The 20644-nt window shown below is 37.5% G+C and overlaps 1 long non-coding RNA gene across 2 annotated transcripts in view; it reads left to right on the forward strand.

Moving 5' to 3' along the window:
- The first annotated feature begins 374 nt into the window (after nt 1-374).
- LOC109026156 (uncharacterized) overlaps nt 375-20644 on the forward strand; it is a 30686-nt gene continuing 10416 nt past the window's right edge. The window contains exons 1-4 of one of the 2 annotated variants that reach the window (XR_008678064.1): nt 375-631; nt 1391-1740; nt 3496-3631; nt 18875-18971. This is a non-coding gene — a long non-coding RNA (uncharacterized lncRNA). Of the gene's footprint in view, nt 632-1390; nt 1741-3495; nt 3632-6394; nt 6895-18874; nt 18972-20644 lie in introns of those variants that run through there. The other variant, XR_008678063.2, reaches the window with a different exon arrangement.

Raw genomic sequence — 20644 nt, forward strand, 5'->3', positions numbered from 1 at the left:
CCTGTTACTGGGTCTTAATAGAAACTGAATGGTTAACCATGGGCCACCATGAGTCCAGGGAACCCAAACTACCTTTGATGAACTGGGTGTTAGATGACCCACTAAGTCATAAAGTTAGGTACGCACAGCAAAACTGCATTATCAAATGGAAGTGGTGTATATGTGATTGGGCCCAAGTAGGCCCTGAAGGCACAAGTAAGTTACGTGAGGAAGTGGTCCAAATATTCATGGTCCCCACTCCTGCTACACTGCCTGCACCTGTGTCCTGTACCTATGGCCTAATGGGGATTTCCCTACAATAAGTTAACAGAGGAAGAGAAAACTTGGGCCTAGTTTATAGATGTCTCTGCATAATACACAGGTACTATCTGAAAGTGGACAACTTCAGCATTACAGCCCCTTTCTGGGACATCCCTGAAAGACGGTGGAGAAGAAAAATGCCCCCCACCCCTGTGGGCAGAACTTCTGGCAGTGCATCTGGTTGTGTACTTCGCTTGGAAGGAGAAACAGCCAGATGTGTGATTATATACTGATTATATACTGATTAATGGGCTGTAACCACTGGTCGGGCTGGATGAAACTTGGAAGGAACATAATTGGAAAATTGGTGATAACAAAATTGGAGGAAGAGGTATGTGAATAGACTTCTCTGAATGGGCAAAGAAAATGTAAAGATATTTGTGTCTCGTGTGAATGCTCACTAAAGGGTGACCCAAGCAGGATAGGATTTTAACAATCAAGATAGGATGACTCATTCTGTGGATACCAGCCAGCTTCTTTCCTCAGCCACTCCTGTCATCACCCAATGGGCTCATGAAGAAAGTGGCCATGTTGGTTGCGATGGAAGCTATGCATGGGCTCAGCCACACAGACTTCCACTGACCAAGGTGGATCTGGTTACAGCCACCATTGAGTGCTCAGTCTGCCAGCAGCTGAGACTCTGATATGGTACAATTTCCCAGCGTGATCAGCCAGATACCTGGTGGCAGGCTGATTACATTGAACTGCTTATATACCATGGAAAGGACAGCATTGTGTCCTTATTAAAATAAACACTCTGGATACAGATTTTTTCCTTCCCTGAATGCAATGCTTCTGTGAACACTACCATCCCTGGACTTACAGAATAACTTTTCATCATGGTATTCTTCATATCATTGCTTTTGACCAAAGAACTCACTTCAAAGCCAAAGAAGGGCAGCAATAGCACTTGTGCTCATAGGATTCACTGATCTTGCTGGAGTAGCTGGCTTGGTAGAACAGTGGAATGGCCTTTTGAAGACTCCATGCCAGCTAGGTGGCAATACCTTGTAGGGCTGGGGGAAGGTTCTCCAAAAGTCTGGGTATGCTCTGAATCAGTCTCCTATACATGGTGTTGTTTCTCCAACAGCTAAGATACATGAGTCCAGGAATCAAAGGACGGAAAAGGAAATGACACGGCTTACTATTACCCCTAATGGTCCACTAGCAAAACGTTTGCTTCCTGTTCCCATGACTTTATCCTCCGCTGGCCTAGAGGTCTTAGTTCTAGAGAGAGGAATGCTTCTACCAGGAGACACAACAGTTCTATTGAACTAAAACTTAAGACTGCCACGCAGCAACTTTGGGCTTCTCATGCCTCTGAGTCAACAGGCCAAGAAGGGAGTTACCGTGCTGCCTGGGGTGATTACTCTGGGATACCAAGGAAAAATTGACTACCACTGCACAATGGAGGTAAAGAAGAGTATGTCTGGAATACAGGTAATACCTTAGGGCATCTCTTAATATTACCCCATCCTGTGATTAAGGTCAATGAAAAATACAGCAACCCAATCCAGGGGGAACCCTTAAAGAACGAAAGTTTGGATCACCCCAACAGATAAAGAACCATAGCCAGATAAGGTTCTTGCTGAAGGCAAAGAATATACAGAATGAGTAGAAGAAGGAAGTTATAAATACTAGCTGTGACCACAGGACAAGTTGAAGAAATAAGGATTATAATCGTCATAATTATTTTCCTCTTATTTTGTTAAGAATGCATTTCTGTATATATGTGTATATATATATACATATTTAAGCAAATATCTTTGCTTTATTTCTTCTCTTATTCCCTAATTATGTAACATAAGATGTATTCACTTTATATCAGCATTTAAATATTGCAAATTTTACATCATATTACTTAAATTACAGGATATCAAAAGAAGAGTAAACATCATTCAAAGACTTTACTACCTCTTCTGGGGAAGGGATTAATGAATTTTTAGCTATACATAGGATAGTTGTATTTGTTAGGTAGAATTATAACCTCATCATTGTGTTTATTTTGAGATCAAATATCGTTTAAGGAGATGCTTAAGGATACCAAGTCGACAAGGGATGGACTTGTGATGTTTAATTTTATGTGTCAACTTGACTGGGCTAATGGATGTCCATATAGCTAGTAAAATATGATTTCTAGGTATATCCATGAGGGTGTCTCCAGAAGACATTAGCATTTAATTCAGTGGACCGAATAAAGAAGATTCACCCTCATCAGTGTGGGTAGGCATCTTCCAATCATTGTGGGCCTAGATAAAATAAAAAGGTGGAGAAAAGGTGAATTGTCTTTTTCTCTGAGCTAGGATATACATCTTCCTCCTTCTTTCAGATATCAGAGTTCCTGATTCTCAGACCTTCTTCCACCCACACTCTCAGTTCTCAGGCCTTTGACCTCAGACTGGGAGTTACGTCACCAGCTACGCTAGAGTCAGGTCTTTGAACTCAGACAGAATTACGCTACTGACTTCCCTGGTTCTCCAGCCTGCAAATGGCATGTCATGAGATTTCACAGCCACCACAATCTCATGAGCCAAATCCCATAATAAATCTCCTCATATGTATCTATATATATCCTATTCGTTTTTTCCCTAACTAATATACAGCCCCTTGGGCTTAAAATGTATTAGGACATTTTAATGAACTAGTGTGTTAAAATCTACTAGTAAATGAGTACATTTAGTAATTTTAGGAGCCTTAAATGCCAGCCTAGGCAAGATTCTGCCCAAGCTTCCTCTGTTAGCAATCTGTATTCATTTTAATTCCCCATAGTTCATTCCTCTTGAGAGAACTGCTAAGTTAAATAGAAAAGTACCTAAACTCGTGTGATTATTGAAGTCTAATACTGCTAAATTGCACCCCATGGGATAATTTAAGAGGAAATTACATTTTTATCTCCAATCAATGGACCAATGTTATGGCTTATTTTATAACAACAATTCTTTTGCCTTTGCTTATCTTTTGAGTCGATATTTTTAGACTGAGGTGGAAAAGATTGTTTGCTGTAATCTTACCCTTAATATTGCTTTTTTTATTTTTCTATACATATAATTTGTGCTGTGAGAATTAGAGGATAATGTTTGTTAGTAGGCACTAATTTTCTCTACAGTTTCATAAGAAATGTTTTGAGTTTCAAAGAATTTATAGAATTTACAGCAATTGTCTTTGAGGAGTGAATTCCGTCTGTCTGCTTCATAGAATAGCTGAGATCAACCTTGATTGCCTTTTAAGTCAAGTAAATTGGAGGACAGGCTGCCCAGTATCTTAGTTCTTCTAAGACTGCTTGCAACCCAGAAAGTGTGAACAGTGTGATGACGAATGCTCTTAAGACCAGGTAAAAGTGAAGTTCTTCAAACTAATTTATTCTTTTGGAACTAATAAATTAGAATATTTCTCAATAGAGGCATTGAGTTTAACCATGTCTAAATAATGAATAAAAGTTTGGTAATATTTTTACTGTTTTCTGCTATAAAAGACAGTTATAAAAGTACTAATTTCTATTGCAACTGTGAGAGGTATATTATTTGATTCAATAGTTTTGAGATGATGTCCCTAAATTTTTAAATACCTGATATTCTTCCTACTTGTATTCAGTATCCATTTCAAAATTACATCTCCATTTTAAAGCATAATCTTTCCAAGTCAGAGCTATTCTGTTTCACTCTGTTTTTTTTTTTTTTTTTTTTTTTTTTTTTTTTTTTTTTTTTGAGTTGGAGTCTCACCCTGTCACCTAGGCTGGAGTGCAATGGCATGATCTTGGCTCACCGCAACCTCTGCCTCCCAGGTTCAAGCAATTTTCCTGCCTCAGCCTCCCGAGTAGCTGGGATTACAGGTGTACACCACCATATCCGGCTAATTTTTTGTGTCTTTAGTAGAGACGGAGTTTCACCATGTTGGCCAGGCTGGTCTGGAACTCCTGACCTCGTGATCTGCCCACCTTGGCCTCCCAAAGTGCTGGGATTATAGGCATAAGCCACCACACCCAGCCTTCTATTTCACTCTTACTAAGCAGCTAAAATCTACTCTTTCTAACTCACTCTCTGCTTCATGTCCCTTTTCTCTACAATTTCTTAATGTTGGATAATGCCGGAACTCAATTGTCAAACATTATGAGCTGCTTCTCTGTCTACACCTACTCCTTTGGTTAGCTCATTGGGGCATCAAATGCTATCTTTATACTAGTAGCTCCCAAATTTATAGTTTCAGTTCAGTCTTCACTCCAAAATTCCAAACTCTTATATCCAAATTCCTAGTCAACAGGTCTACCTGTATTTCTAATAAAAATCTAAAACTTACCATGTACAAGACTGAATTAATATTTTTGAGATGATATTCCTACATTTTTAAATACCTGATATTCTTCCTACTGGTATTCTGTATCCATTATAAAATTACATCTCCATTTTAAGAAAGACCTCACTCTGAAATTCCAAACTCTTAGTCAGCAGCTCTACTTGTATTTCTATAATGATAAAAATCTAATATTTACCATGCCCAAGACTTAATTCTTGCAAAACTACTTTACCTAAGCCTTCCTCTTCTCACTTGGTGTCAGCTTTGTTCTTTCAAGTGTCAAAACCTTAAGTCATCCTGGACTCCTCTCTTTCTCTTAATTTACACCCAATCTAACTTGAAATTGAGTTGGTTCTATCATCAAAATTGATCCAGATATCACTATGAACTTACATTTATTTTAATATATTGTAATATATTAAATATATAAAATATATCGTAATATATTAAATATATAAAATATATTGTAATATATTAAATATATAAAATATATTGTAATATATTAAATATATAAAATTGTAATAATGTAATACAATATATTACAAAATATATATATTACAATATATATATTATGTATATATACACACAGAGAGGTGAATACATAAATAAACATAGTTGCATATATGCATAAAGTGGTAGGTGGAAGAATGCCCCGTTTCCAAATATATTTGCATCCTCATCTTGGGCAAATGTGAATATATTACTTTATGTGACAAAAGGGACTTTGCAGATGTGATTAAGTTAAGAGCCTTGAGATGGGGAGATTAACCTGGATTATCTGGGTGGGTCCAACGTAATCACAATGGTCCTTAAAAGAGTCAGAGGAGAAGCAACAACAAAAGCAGAGTGTCAGAATGATGCAATGGTGATTTGAAGATGCCTCTGATGCTGGCTTTGAAATGGAAGAAAGTGTCTGAGTCAAGGAACGCAATCTTTAAAGGATGGAAAAGGCAAGGAAACAGATTCTCTCTTAGAGCCTCCAGAAGTAATGCAATCCTGCCAATATCTTGATTTTAGCCCACTGAAATTCATTTCAGATGCTTGACCTCCAGAACTGTAAGCTGATAAATTGGTATGGTTTTAAGCCACTAAGTTTGTGGTAATTTGTTACAGAGCATAGGAAACTAACATACTTGGGTTAGTAATATGTATTTATTTCCTAGCTGTGTCTGCTGAGACAGGTCTAGAGGTAATGACATCCCACTAGCAGCAAGTCTACCTAGTGTCCAGATCTTACTTTCTAAATATCATCCTTCAACAAAAGGTACCAGGGCTTCTTTGGAAAATCACCGATTCTAGGGTTGTTGCAGGGAAAAATGTAAGAGAAGCCTGGAGCATTTTGTAGTGCTAGAAAGTAGGGAAGTGCTCCAAAGAATGGGGGGCCAGGGAGACGGGTATATCAAAAGGAAACAGGAGAAAATCAGAGTTGCCAATGACCAAAGCTAGAACGATTTGACCAAATAAATAAATAAATAATGATAGCATTGGATTCTAACCCAAAAGAAAATTAAATACATGAGTTCAGACTGATATAAATAAATTATAAAATACATATACCAGAGAGAAGGGACAAATCCTTCTTACAGAAGAATTTCAATTAATTTATGTTGAAGGATTGAGGTAAATAGAAAATCACTAATAGAACACCACAATAATTTCCACAGGCAAGATCTATCAATTCATGTAAAACTTAAAGAGAAATATGTTATTTGCATAGATTCAAAGTATCTCCCCCAAAATGTTTATTAATTATTATAGTGATTTTATTATATGTCCACAAATTCTTTGATATTTCTCCCTCTAGGAATTCAAGCTTAACTCCCAACCCCTTGAGTGTGGGCTAGACTTAGTGACCTGCTTCTAAGGAATAGAGTATGGAAAGAGGAAAATAGCAACATTACAGGAGAGAAACCTGAAAGCACCTTAACCAAGTGATCACAGAATCACTGGTAATAACTCTTGTTGATATCATGTGCCCCCAATACAGTATGATGAAAAGACCCATCATCTCTGTGATATTTATCCTCAAAATCTATAATCTTACAACAATTATGAGAAAATATAGACAAACCCAATTTGAAAGGAAGCAAGTCTACAAGATACTTAACCAGTACTTTACAAAAGTGACAAGGTCACAAAAGACAGCACAAGACTGAGAAACTCGCAGATTGGAGGAAGCCAAAGAGACATCATGGCTGAGATCATGGTGGTGGAACCCTGGTTTGGATCCTGGAACAGAAAAAAAGAACACTAAGTGGAAAAACTGATGAAATATAAATAATATAATAAAAATCTATAATTTAATTAATGGTATTGTATGACTATTAATCTCTTAAGTTTTAAAAAATGGACCATTATTATGTAAGATATTAACGTCAGGGGAAGCTAGGTAAAGGTTACTTGGGAACTCTCTGCAACTTTTCTAAAATTATTTTGGATGGGTGTGGTGGCTCATTCCCCCTGTAATCTCAACACTTTAGAAGGAAAGGGCAGCAGGATTTCTTGAGGTCAAGAGTTCAGCCTTGGCAATGTAGAAAGACCCCATCTTTACAAAAACGTAAAAATAAAAAATAGCCAGCATGATGGCACCTTCCAGTAGTCCTAGCTACTCAGGAGGCATAGCCAGGAAGATTGCTTGAACACAGGAGTTTGAGGCTGCAAGGTGCTAGAATTGCACCACTGTACTGCAGCCAGGGAAACAGAGGCAGACACTGTCTCAAAAAAAGAAAAAAAGAAAAAACATAAAAGAAAAGAAATAGAAAAAATACTTTGAAATACATAGTTAAAAAAATCTAAAATTTGACCACTTTTCATCAATAAAATTGCCTCTTTGGTACAAGCCACCGTGATCTTTCTTCTGGTTTATTTCAATAGCTTCCTTGCAGGTCTCTGTTCTGTGCTCCTCACCCACCACCTGTAAGTCTTGAATCTACTCTCAACAAACCATGTAGAGTTATTCCTTTAAAATGTAAATCAAATTATGTAAGTCTTTTGCTCAAAACCCTGAGCTGGCTCCCTATTTCCATCAAAGCAAAAGCCAAAGTCCTTATGGTGACACACAAGTCCCTGATGATTATTTTTCTCCCATGGTTGCTTTAACCTCATTTCCTACCACTACATACCTCATTCTCTGGGTTCCCACATGCTGGCCTCCTCGCTATTCCTGGAAAATACAGACACATAGGCCTTGGATCCATTTGCTCCCATGGCCTGGAGCATATTTTCAGATATCTTCCTGGCCCACTCCCTTACCTTCTTTCCTAGACAAAGATTTTTATATTGCAAAGAGACCCAAACCTCTGTAATCCAAATCTCCCAATGCTTTCCTAACTTTTCTCCTTCTCAAAGCACATTTAGTGTTTTCTGTAAATTGGGGTTTTTCCTTTCATTATAATTGTTTGCTATTTGTTTCTCCTGATTAGAGTGTAAATTGCCCTCCATGGGAGAAGGAATCTTTGTCTTTTTTTTAATCCACTGATAATCCCAAGTACCTAGAACAGTATCTGGCACATGGGAAATGCATAACAAATTGTTAAATTGAGTTTAAACTGACACATTAAGGTCCCTAGGGTATGGAACAACCTTCAAGTGGTGTCAGAATACCTAGAAACTTTCATATATTTTTTTTCTTTTTCAGTCCACGTGCATTTAAATAGAACCAACACCTCAGGCTGACAGTGACCAACATTCCTGGTTTACCCCAAAATGAGGCATTTCCAGGAAATATGTAAGTTCAGTCTTTGCAAGGGATGCTGCACCAGCCAGTGGGGCATTTAGACAGTAACCCCAAAGGAGGATGTCTCAGGAAATTGTTCCATGGCTCAATACTTTAGGAAAATGCTCCATCTTGCACCCATCATCTCTATAGCCACCAGAGAAAGGGATCATTAAATGCCAGTTCAGAGGATATAACCAGAGAATTGTGCCTAACCCAAATCCTGTTTATTTAAAAAAATTAATATATAGCATTTTAAATACAGAGATTTCACATTAAAGAGAAGATATTTTCAGTTTCTCTGGAAAAATGGGAAGATCTGGTAATGCTGGTCTCAAGTTCTTCCATGCCAAAAATTGCTTCCAAATCTTCAGTCTCCACCTAGCCAGTTTTACTGTTTTCCTCACCTGAGCCCTGAAAACATTTGAATTCATAACTTAAACTTTAGCTGAAAGGCAGAACAGAAGAAAAAATGCTTTAGGAATGAATTCATATTTTGGATCCACAATTAGTAAATTTTTTAGATAAATGTTTAGAGTTTTATCTAATTGACGTTTGAAAATACCAGAGAATTTCACTGATATTACAATATAAAGATATGAGTTTTAAAACATATAGATTATGTTGTTTAAAGGAAACCAATAAAAGAGAGCCTATATCTAAATCTTTAATTTCATAGTTATAGTTTTTAGAAGCCCAAAATAAATAATGTTTTTAAGCTAGAAAGAATGTCTATTTTTTTCAGTATGTCTATTTTTGAGGAAAAGGAAAGGGGGAATTTATGCTAACCAGAAAGTTATTATCTTCTCTTGGAAGGGGAAAAAAACCTAGACATGTCATTTTCCTTTCTATGAATTGGATGAAAGGAAATCAGTAACACTTGCATTACTTATATTAACTTTTTATCCAAAAATCCAACAGTCCTGCAAAATGGTGCTCTTAGATCAAAAAGGTATATATTATGTTAGTTTCTCTGCCTCTTCATGTTTTAATTTCTTTTCAATTGGCAGCTGTCTTGGATTTGCTCTTGCATATATTTCTTAGCTTAATGCTAAGTGAAATCAGATGAGGAAATAAAATCAAGTCATCATAAAAAGATCTCAAAACCTGCATAAGTCTTTAAACCTTGTTAGAAACCCTACTTTGATTTTCTAAAGTCTGACTCAAAGCAAATAATTTTATCATACTATACATTTTCATTTTCTTTTATTTACTTTGAGGTTTATATTTATCTAGAAATATATGCAATTCTAGCAATAAGAATTAAATAGTATCCCCATTTATTTAATACAAATCATTTTCTTGAGATAGGCTTTACATAGATTTCCTTAGTGTAATAGACAACAGTATAAACTGAAGGCTGTAGTATAAACATGTCTGTTTTGTTTTACCATACAATATTCTTTTAAATATGAGTTTCAATAGATTTAAGCAGGAAGGAATACACTCTTCATTTGTTAACACAGGTGTCACTATTCTCTATTTTCTTACTTTGGTTTTATATTACCTATGCCACCTTGTTGGCCCCAAAGACTTGTGAGTTTATGACTTATGAATTATTGATGAATGTAGCTACTTGGTATTCACCACAACTAAATTAAAGTGAGATTCAGAAAGAGTAACACCTATCACCACAACTAAATTAAAATGAGATTCAGAAAGAGTAAAACCTATCTGTAATTTTTAACTTAAAAAGAAATCCACGGATTTCAAGAAACAGATTTTGTCAAGTTTTTATAGACACATGACTGTGCTGAGATGATATTTTAGGAAAAGTTAGGGAGGTCACTTGGAAACAGTGTGTATTGGTCAGGGTTCTCCAAAGGCACAGAACAAATAGGATGGATGGATGGGTGGATAAATGAATGGATGGATGGATGGATGCATGAAGAGATAGAGAGAGACAGAGAGACAATACAGAGATAGAGGGAGAAAGGGAGAGAGACGGGAGTGATTTATTAGGAGAATTGGCTCACTTAATTATGGAGGTTGAAAGCTCCCACAACAGGCCACCTGCAAACTGGGCAACCTGGGATGTTGGCAGCATGGCTGAGTCCAAGTTTGAAAGCTTTAGAAGCAAGGAAGCCAGTGGTGTAATGCTCAGTCCAAAGCTGAAGGCCTGAGAACCTGGAGGTGCCATTGGCATACATTATGGACTCCAAAGGCCCAAGAGTCTGGAGTTCTGATGTCAGAAAAAAAAAGTGTCCTGGCTCCAGGTGAAAGAGAAATCCTTTCCTCTTTTTGCTCTATCTGGCCCCCAGCCAACTGAAAGTTGCCTGCCCACATTTTGAGAGAGGATCTTTCCTGCTCAATCCACTGACTCACACACCAATCTCCTCAGGAAATGCCCTCACAGACTCACCAAGAAGTAATGCTTTAGCTATCTAGGTATTCCTTATGCAGTCAAGTTGACATAAGATTAATCATGACACAGTGGGTCTCAACCTTGAGCATCAAAATCATCTGAAGAACTTGTCAAAACATGATTGCTGGGCTCTACCCCCAGAGTTTCTGATTCAATAGGCCTGGAGCCCAAGTATTTGCATTTCTAACAAGTTCCAAGGTGATGTCAATGCTACTTGTCTAGGGAACAAACTTTGAGAACCTATGAAATAAGAAATACTCAGGGACTTTTAAAAGAAGGAAACTTCTTTGTCAAATTTATTTTTCAAGACACACATGCATATCCATACAGATTTTATTTTCTTTATAAAATGATTGAAAATCTTTTAGACAGAACTTAGTGTCTGTGTAGCTGCCCAAATCTCACATCAAATTGTAATCCCCACTGTTGGAGGTGGGGCCTGGTGGGAGGTGATCGGGTCTTGGAGGTGGATTTCCCCTTTGGTGCTGCTCTCGTGGAAATGAGTTATCTCAAGGTCTGGTTGTTTAAACATGTGTGGCAGCTCCCCTGTCTCTCTCTCTTCCTCCTGCTCTGGCCATGTGAAGATAAGCCTGTTTCCCCTTCACCTTCTGCCATGATTGTAAGCTTCCTGAGGCCTCCCCAGCCATGCTTCCTATATAGCCTGTGGAACTGGGAGCCAATTAAACCTCTTTTCTTTGTAAATTACCCAGTCTCATGTATTTCTTTATAGCAGTATGAGAACGGACTAGTACACTTAGAGCAAAAATATCAGTAGCAAATTACTGAGAATCAATAAATAAGATTTAGAGTGACTTCAGGAGATGGGTTAGAAAGGTGGTTTGAGGGAGTAGGTTTTACAAATATGGAGTATGCTGACTTTAGATAAACCATTCTCCACCTAGACATTTCTGGACAAAGACGGGGTTTGGGACACTGACAAAGATGATTCATATAACACAGACCTTTGGTCTGGTTGGGACAAAAACATTTTTATCAACTTGCTAGTAAGAAAAAAAATTGTGTTAACCCACCTCTGTTATGATCTTTTATTAAATGATGGGCCACACATGAAAAAATAAAGCACGACACATAGAATAGTTTTGTCAAAAGTTAATTAACTGCAACAAGATTGATGATTACTGAGCCTTCATGTTTTCATTGTTGTTCAAGTCCTTCTCCAGGCAGTGACCAACTCAATATGTCATCTATCCCAAAGGCAGAGGAATTCTGCCAGATTTTCCAGGGCCAAGTATTGAGTAAGACTTTTTCTTTACTGTTTTCTTAGACTAAGACAATTAACCAGAAGGACATTAATGCTTTCATTAGCTGGAATATGGTCTTCTTTAAAAAAAAAAAAAAAGGAAAGAAATTTTAGTTGATAATAGTTAAATAAAATTGTTTTAGGCAGTAAGTTTAAAATGCTTCTCACTAGCTACATTTCTTAAAGTGACATCAGAAGAAAACATGGACATGGTTTAAAATATAACACTGAGCTTTTCCCACACTTGACCCTGGGTCTGCCTTTCTCGAGATAATGCACCACAGAGCCTTGTTTTCTCCCTTGACTCTCCTTTGTTCCTATTACCTGACATATTTACACACCACACCACACCACTTTTCTTTCTCAAAAGTTGTCACTATCAGTGGCAATGAAGTTATAAGGATTAATGAACTGTAGCTGCTGCTAACGCTGTTGCTGTTGTTGTTTTTAAACTTCTTTGGATTCCTGGATAAGAGTCACCACTGGAATACCCACTGATTTTATTTTCTCTTTTGTCTAACATGAGTTTATTTAGATGTGGATTTAAAAAAAAAAACTATATGAAAGAATTACCTTTGTGAGTATTCTTGCTTCATACCTAAATGAGGGGCTGTGACTCAAAGCCTCTAAACTTGAAGTATTTTTAAGTTATAACTTTCTAGATACACGCACCAGACAACCCCCAATGTGAGACTTTTAGAGCTCTCACATCATCTTCACCATATACCCACCTGCAGTTCACACTCAATCAAGATTGATAGGAAAATAATATACCTCCCTTAGTCTTACTTTAAAAAGGAGAAGAAGAAAGCTATTGAGCACCTCACACCGAGTAGAGCTGCTGACAGAGCTTTAAGTATATGAAGATATAGTCTAATCAGATATAAAAATATAAGCAACATAGAGAAGTACAACAACATAAATTAGATCTAAACAATTTCTTATAGGAGTACCATGCTCTCACCCTTTCTATCAGGCTTAAATATATACCACTGTGAGATGGCATATGCAAAAACAGGAGACTATACAATATAATACATTTATAACATAGTGATTAATATAACATGGTGATTAATGGAGCCTAGTGAATCTCCAGGCTCAAAAGGAGCCTTGCTGGATTCAAGTCTGACACTGACAAACTGTGTGTCTGGCGCTTCTTATTTAACCTCTCTGAACCCCAGTTCTTTCATCTTTAAATGGAGATTATAATCACACCTACTTATAGGGGACAGCATAAAAGTTAAATGAGATAACATGCAAAATGCTTACAGCAATACCTCGCACATACTTCAGAGACCTGGATCAAGAATTCAACTTCTGCTGAGCAAGTGACCAGCTGAGAAACTTTGGGCAAGTGAGCCTCCATAAGTCTCATCTCATACATCTGGATATACCTACCTTTCATAAGAAACAAGTGAGATAACATATAAGAAAACACTTTTACAACTGTAACGTGCACCCTATTTTATAAATACATTGAAATTATTTTGGATTGATACCCACTGAGCAGCTAGTACCACTTAGTGATTACCTCTGGGAAAGAGAGTAGAATTGAAAATAGGTAAAGGGCATTTGAGCTTTTTACTTCAAGCTGTATTGTTTAAAATTTTCAGGGAGATGAAGTTCGTTTATTACACATGTATCTTTTAATAATAGAGTCCTCTTCATATGTTATTGTTATTATGGAGAACTATGCAAGAATCTAAAAACTTTAACATCCAGGGATTGTAGTCTTCTTTCCAGCACCTGTGTGAATATCTCTGTACAGCACTTACAACATAAAACCCCTCAATTCACTATCTGTATCTGCAGATACAGGGAAAGGTTTAAAGTTCCATGTCCTTTTGCTTCTTAGAGAAAGCTCACATTGAGCCAAAATTTAAAAGCTGGAATGAGCCAGTTAAGTGAATTTGGGTTTTGGGAAAGGGGATGATGTATATTAGGGTCAAAAGGGGCTCCTATCTAAAACAGAACATGCAACACTGGCTTGAAGCTAGAAAAGGAAGCAGGCAATCCAAATATATTTGGCTAAGAACCTTAGTTTCTATGACACAGAGATCTTTTTAAGTCAAGGGACAATATGAGACATGATGAAAATTATGATAATAATGACTGCAATGATCTCTTGCATTAGTTGTAAGATAATATATGATAATATATGTAATCATGATAATAATGATTCAAATAATCTCTTACATTAGTCTCTGAGCGCAGTGTCTAGCACCTATTGAATACTTTCATTGAGCATTCAGTAGGTGCTAGACACTGTGCTAAGAGCTTCACACACTTGATGCATCTCATGAGGCTGTTTTGTTAAAGGTAATTCTCAGGTATTCATTCATTCACTTGACATATATCTATTGGACATCTTCCTGTCATACATAGTGAATTCTACATTGTCACATATCCTACACGAAAATAACTTACAATCTAGTGTGAAGGTGCAGAGGGAAAAAGGTCTCAGGAGGAACAAAAACCCTGGTTATGTGTGTCTGTGTGCACATGAAGGTATACGTGGTGAAGGAAATCTTTACCAAGATGGTAATATCTGCAAAAGAAATAATCATCAGAGTAAACAGAAAACCCAGGGAATGGGAGAAAATATTTGCAAACTATGCATCTGACAAAGGACTAATATCCAGAATCTACAAGGAACACAAATCAGCAAGAAAAAAACAAACCCATCAAAAAGTAGGCAAATGACATGAATAGATATTTCTCGGAAGAAGATATACAAATGGCGAACAAACATGAAAAAATGTTCAACTTCACTAACCATTAGGGAAATGTAAATTAAAACCACAAAGATATCACCTTACTCCTACAGGAATTGCTGTTATTCAAAAGCCAACAAACAATAGATAAGTATATATATCAGTGTGGATGTGGTAAAAAAAGGACCACTTTGTACACTGCTGGTGAAAATGTAAATTAGTAAAACCTCTATGGAAAACAGTATGGAGATGTCTTAAAGAACTAAAAGTAGATCTACCATTTGATCCAGCAATTTCACTACTGCATATCTACCCGAAGAATAAGAAATCATTATGTCAAAAAGACACCTGCATGCATATGTTTATTGCAGCACAATTCACAATTGCAAAGATATGGAACCAACCTAAGTGCCCATTGACTAACGAGTAGATAAAGAAAATGTGGCATATATACACCATGGAATACTACTCAGCCATAAAACAGAACAAAATAATGTCTTTTGCACAACTTGGATGAAGCTGGAGGCCATTATTCTAAGTGAATGGAAAACCAAATACCGTATGTTCTCATTTACAAGTGGGAGCTAAGCTATAGATACACAAAGGTGTACAAAGTGATATAATGGATTTTGGAGACTCAGAGGGGGGAGGTTTGAGGGGGTGTGAGGGATAAAAAATACATACTGGGTGCAATATGCACTACTTGAATGACTGGTGCACTAACACCTCAGATTTTACCACTATACGATTCATCCACGCAACCCAAAACCACTTGTACTTCAAATGCTATTGAAATGAAGAAAAAAAGTTTAAAGAAGATAATGTCTGAAAACACTGAATCCTAAAGTAGTTCTCTTCAAATTGTTGAACAGTTCACTGGTTTTGAAATCAGCTGGGTGGAGGAAGACCTGCATTTTGTTTTAAATGATCAGTGAGCCCACCTGTTTGCATCAGGAGACTCTGAGAATCCAGACATGTTGCTTGAGTGGAGGTGTGATCCAAACATTTTTGCCAATCTGATGGAGCAAATAAACCCAAGCCTTCTTGCAAAAACCTGAAGAGCCTCCTGGGAGAACTTAACTTTGTCAAAAAAGGAGCCAGGCACGATAAGCTTCATGTAGTGATTCTGAGTTCAGTGTGGCAAGTGCCACTTGAGTTCGTCTGGCCCTGCCATGGATGTATGTCTGGGTTCTAGGGAGAGAGTAGGATAAGAAAAAAACATTGAAGGGATTATTAGCTAAGCTCTGAGGAGGGGACACAAGAGCCAGAAAACTTTAAATTATCATTATTAAGGTGATCCCATTACTCCCCAGGGGCTACTGGGATCAACAAAGTGTTGGTTACTTATAAATGAGAGTAGGAAAAGAAATGAGAGAGAATAGCAAATAATAAGAACAAAACACACACAAAAAAAACAAAATTGAATGAATCTGGCCACATGCTTGAAGAGGCAATAGTAGTCTGACCCAAAGCAATCTATCCATCGAGTTGACACCATTATTGTATGCTTGTACCTTTAGCAAGATAAATGAGGAATATGCACAATGTCTATAACATGCTGATGAGATTATGCTTATTAGACTAAGAGACTGTGTTTTCTAAGTCAAAATGCATCCTACTCTGAGGACACCTCACATGATAGGGATGAGATAAAATGCGTAAGGTACTAGTTTAGGGGTTTTGAGCACATCAATATGCAAACCACCAAAAAGTCTATTTCCATTTGCTCTCCACTTCTAGACCAATTTCACAGGCAATTTTGTTGGTTATTATTGTAATCTATAACAACTAAAAATGGTTTCTCCATGACCCTCTTTCACTCAGCATCAAGATTCCAATCAATATCCTATTTCCCCTAATATTCATAGGAATAAGTTCCAAAAAAGAACTTTGTTAGATACATATCTGTGTCATTTGGAATTTATAAGGGTCTGTGTGCCCAGCCCAAGAAAATGATTGAAAATATACTTAAATCTATCATAATGACCAAAGTCCTAATCCCTAGAATAGACCTGCCCTTCCAAGAAAATCACAGGTCTGTGCTCACCCATAATTTCTTGAGATAATTTATAGAAAATTGCAAACCCATCTCACTTTTGCAAAACTAAGAAACACGTTTAAAAGAGAGTGGAATAAAAATAAAACGTTCATTCTTCTCATTCTCTGAGAAATTACCTACTCAAAATATTATTCTGCTTTCGATGTTCTTTTCTTTTCCTCTACAGGAACTTTGGGCTAATGTATATTTATGTCTTAAGCAGGACTCCCCAGCCTGTCCAAAACAGAAAAGAAAGAAAAAGGAGGAAGAAATATTTGAGAAACTACAATAAGCAAAAATAAGGGTTTTGAGTACATATAAATAGAAAATGTCTTTGCAAAATAAAAGAGAAATTTATTTTATAAGATCTATAAATATATTTTACTCGAATATGTTGTTTCTGTTTATGCACAGGAATCTCTCCTCTAGGATTTTGTCCTCTAGGGAGTTTTCTGTGCTCTACCAGGCTTGGTAGCTCATGAGGCAATTCATTAGACATTTCAAAATTCATTGCAATTTATCTCTTTCTCCAGGCACAGAGAGAAATAAAAAACTTTCTTCAAGAGGTCTTTATATTTCATATTCTAATACAGGATACACAAAGAGTAATCTTTCTCAGCTCTGACACCTGGTATATTTTTAACCATAGGCATCAATGAAACAAAAAAAAAGTTTGAGAAACAGTCAACTCACTATAATCACCTTCTCAAATATTTACATGTGCAGTTTGACACAATGTAAGCTAAAGATTCTGGAAACTTAAAAACATGCAAGAATCTATGCCTGGTGAAATCTATGTGCCGTTACCTACCTGAACCTATTGTTTGCAGACTACTAATCGTTTATTTGAGATATCCAATCCAATTTTAATTGCCCACAGCAACATCTTTAGAGTCTAAAGTTAAAACATTGACATAATGTATTCAAGAATATCATAAGGGGAAAGTGAATTAATCATACATTTGATGCATGTTTATTAGTTGCCTATTTTGAACCATATTCTGTAAGTCAGGAAGATGAAAAATGAATTCACCTATAAAAAGCTTTAAATGGAATGGGCAAAATATGAATCACATACATGAAAGCATTAGTGATATGGTTTGGCTCTGTATCCCCACCCAAATCTGATCTGGAATTGTAATCCCCATGTGTCAAGGGAGGGACCTGGTGGGAGATGACTGGATCATGGGGTGGTTCTCCCATGCTGTTCTCCTGATAGTGAAGGAGTTCTCATCAGATCTGATGGTTTAAAAGTGGCAGTTTCCCCTCCACTCTCTCTCTGTCTCTCCTGCCAACTTGTGAAGATGTGCTTTGCTTCCCCTTTGCCTTCTGCCATAATTGTAAGTTTCCTGAGGCCTCCCTGGCCATGCAAAACTGTGAGTCAATTAAACCTCTTTTCATCATAAATTACCTAGTCTCAGTAGTATCTTTACAGCAGTGTGAAAACAGACTAATACAATTAGTGACAAATTAATATTATATATTTTCATTATACTTTGTGTAATTACAAAATACAATGTAATATTATGCAATGTAATAAACTGCTAATTTTTTCTTGCAGCGATAAACAGAAAAGTGGTTAGGACTTACCAACACAAGCTGCCATGGATCATTGTCTATCTGTATCGGAAATTAATGCTTACACATGCATATGCATTATGTGTGTGTTTTTCAAATTTCTGTGATAATAATAAGTCACCTGGGGAACTGGTTTTTCTTGTAATAGGCCCTTTTAAGACATACTGAAATGAATTTGCAGAGGAACTGGAGAATCTGCATTTTTAACAAATGACACCTTTGATTCAGATTAGGCAGGTTTAGAAAACACTGCAGTCTACAATGCCATGACAATATTATTATTCCCATTTTATAGTTGAAAAAACTAAGGTTAGAGAGATTAATTAACTACTCCAAGGACTTCCAAGTTAGGAGAAAGCAATCTGACTTCCAAAACTTTTGTTCTTTTCACCATACTAAGCTTTCTTTGTTCTCTGAGAAAATAATTAGGTGAGATGTAGAAAAATGGAAATAAAACGCTTATAGAAAAATTTATTTCTATTGCTGCTTAAAAACAATGTTATAGGAAAAAAAAACGTGAAGATGGCAGATAGGAGGCAGGACTAGCTTGCAGCTTTCACTTGGACAGACAGAGCAGCGTGTGGAGACTCACATTGTGAACTTTTGCTCCAAGAACTACCACAGGAGCATACCAGGAAAGCCAAGAGAATCCACAGACTCTCTGAAAGAACTGGATCACCATGGCAGGCTCCCCGAGACACCGAAAAACTGTAAGTCAGCTTGCTTTCTCAGCAGGGAGGCTTGTGGTCTAGGGCAAGTACTCAGCCCTGGTCACCAGCTGCCTGGAAGTAGACATGGTGCTGTTGGTGGGGCACGGTGGGAGTGAGACCAGCCTTTAGGACTGTGGCTGTGTGGGAGTGGGGTGAGGCCTGTGACTGCAGCTTTCCCCCACTTCCCTGGCAACCTGTATGACTCAGCAGAGGCAGCCCTAATTCCCCTAGAAATATTACTCCTTTGGACTGGGAACAAAACCCCATCCCCCACAGCAGCCACAGCAAACCCCACCCAAGGAGAGGTTGAGCTCAGGCATGCCTATCCCTGCCCCAACCTGGTGGTCTTTCTCTACCCGGCCTGGTAGCCAAAGGCAAAGGTCATAATCACTTGGGAGCTCTATGGCCCTGCCCATCACCTGAGAAACCTGAAGGCTTAACCAGGCCTCCCTAGGGCAAGTTTGCATCCTCCCTATGGGAATACAGCTATGTACTCTTCAAAGTGCCACCTCCTGGCTGCAAGCCAACCAACACAAAACCAGCATACTAAACAAAAACACAACTGAGAACCCCCACAGGGTTCTCCACCAGAGCAGGTGCTGGTATCCACAGCTGCAAGACCTGAAGATGGATCTCATCACAGGATTCTTTGCAGACACTCCCCAGTATCAGTCCAGAGCCTGGTAGCTCGGTAGCTCACTGGGGACTAGACCCAGAAGAGCAAAAACAATCACTACAGTTTGGCTCTCAGGAAGCCCCATTCCTAGGGGAAGGGTGAGAACAACACATCAAAGCAGCACTCCATGGGACAAAAGACTCTGAACAGCAGCCCTTGAATCCCAGATCTTCCCTCTGGCATAGCCTACCCAAATGAGAAGGAACAACGAAAACAATTCTGGTAATATGATAAAGCAAGGTTCTTTCATACCCCCAAAAGATCATACCAGATCACCAGCAATGGATCCAAACCAAGAAAAAATCTCTTAATTGCCAGAAAAGGAATTCAGAAGGTCAATTTTTAAGCTAATCAAGGAGGCACCAGAGAGAGGTGAAGTTCAACCTAAAGAAATCAAAAACATGATACAGGATATGAAAGGAAAATTCTTCAGTGAAATAGATAGCATAAATAAAAAACAATCACAACTTTGGAAATCAAAGACACTCTTAGAGAAATGCAAAGTGCACTGGAAAGTCTCAGGAATAGAATTGAACAAGCAGAAGAAAGAATTTCAGATCTTGAAGACAAGGCTTTCAAATTAACCCAATCCATCAAAGACAAAGAGAAAATAATTTTAAAAAATGAATAAAGCCTCCAAGAACTTTGGAACTATGTTAAACATCCAAACCTAAGAATAATCGGTATTCCTGAGGAGGAGGAGAAATCTAAGTTTGGAAAACATATTTGAGGGAATAATCAAGGAAAACCTCCCAGCCTTGCTAGAGATCTAGACATGCAAATATGAGAAGCTCAAAGAACACCTAGGAAATTCGTTGCAAAAAGATCACTGCCTAGGTACAGTGTCATCAGGTTATCCAAAGTCAGGATGAAAGAAAGAATCTTAAGAGCTATGAGGCAAAAGTGTAGGTAACCTATAAAGGAAAACCTTTCAAATTAACAGCAAATTTCTCAGCAGAAACCCTACAAGCTAGAAGGGATTGGGATTCTATTTCTA

This window comes from Gorilla gorilla, chromosome 2 (assembly GCF_029281585.2).
Source record: "Gorilla gorilla gorilla isolate KB3781 chromosome 2, NHGRI_mGorGor1-v2.1_pri, whole genome shotgun sequence".
In the NCBI taxonomy this organism is placed as follows: Eukaryota; Metazoa; Chordata; class Mammalia; order Primates; family Hominidae; genus Gorilla; species Gorilla gorilla.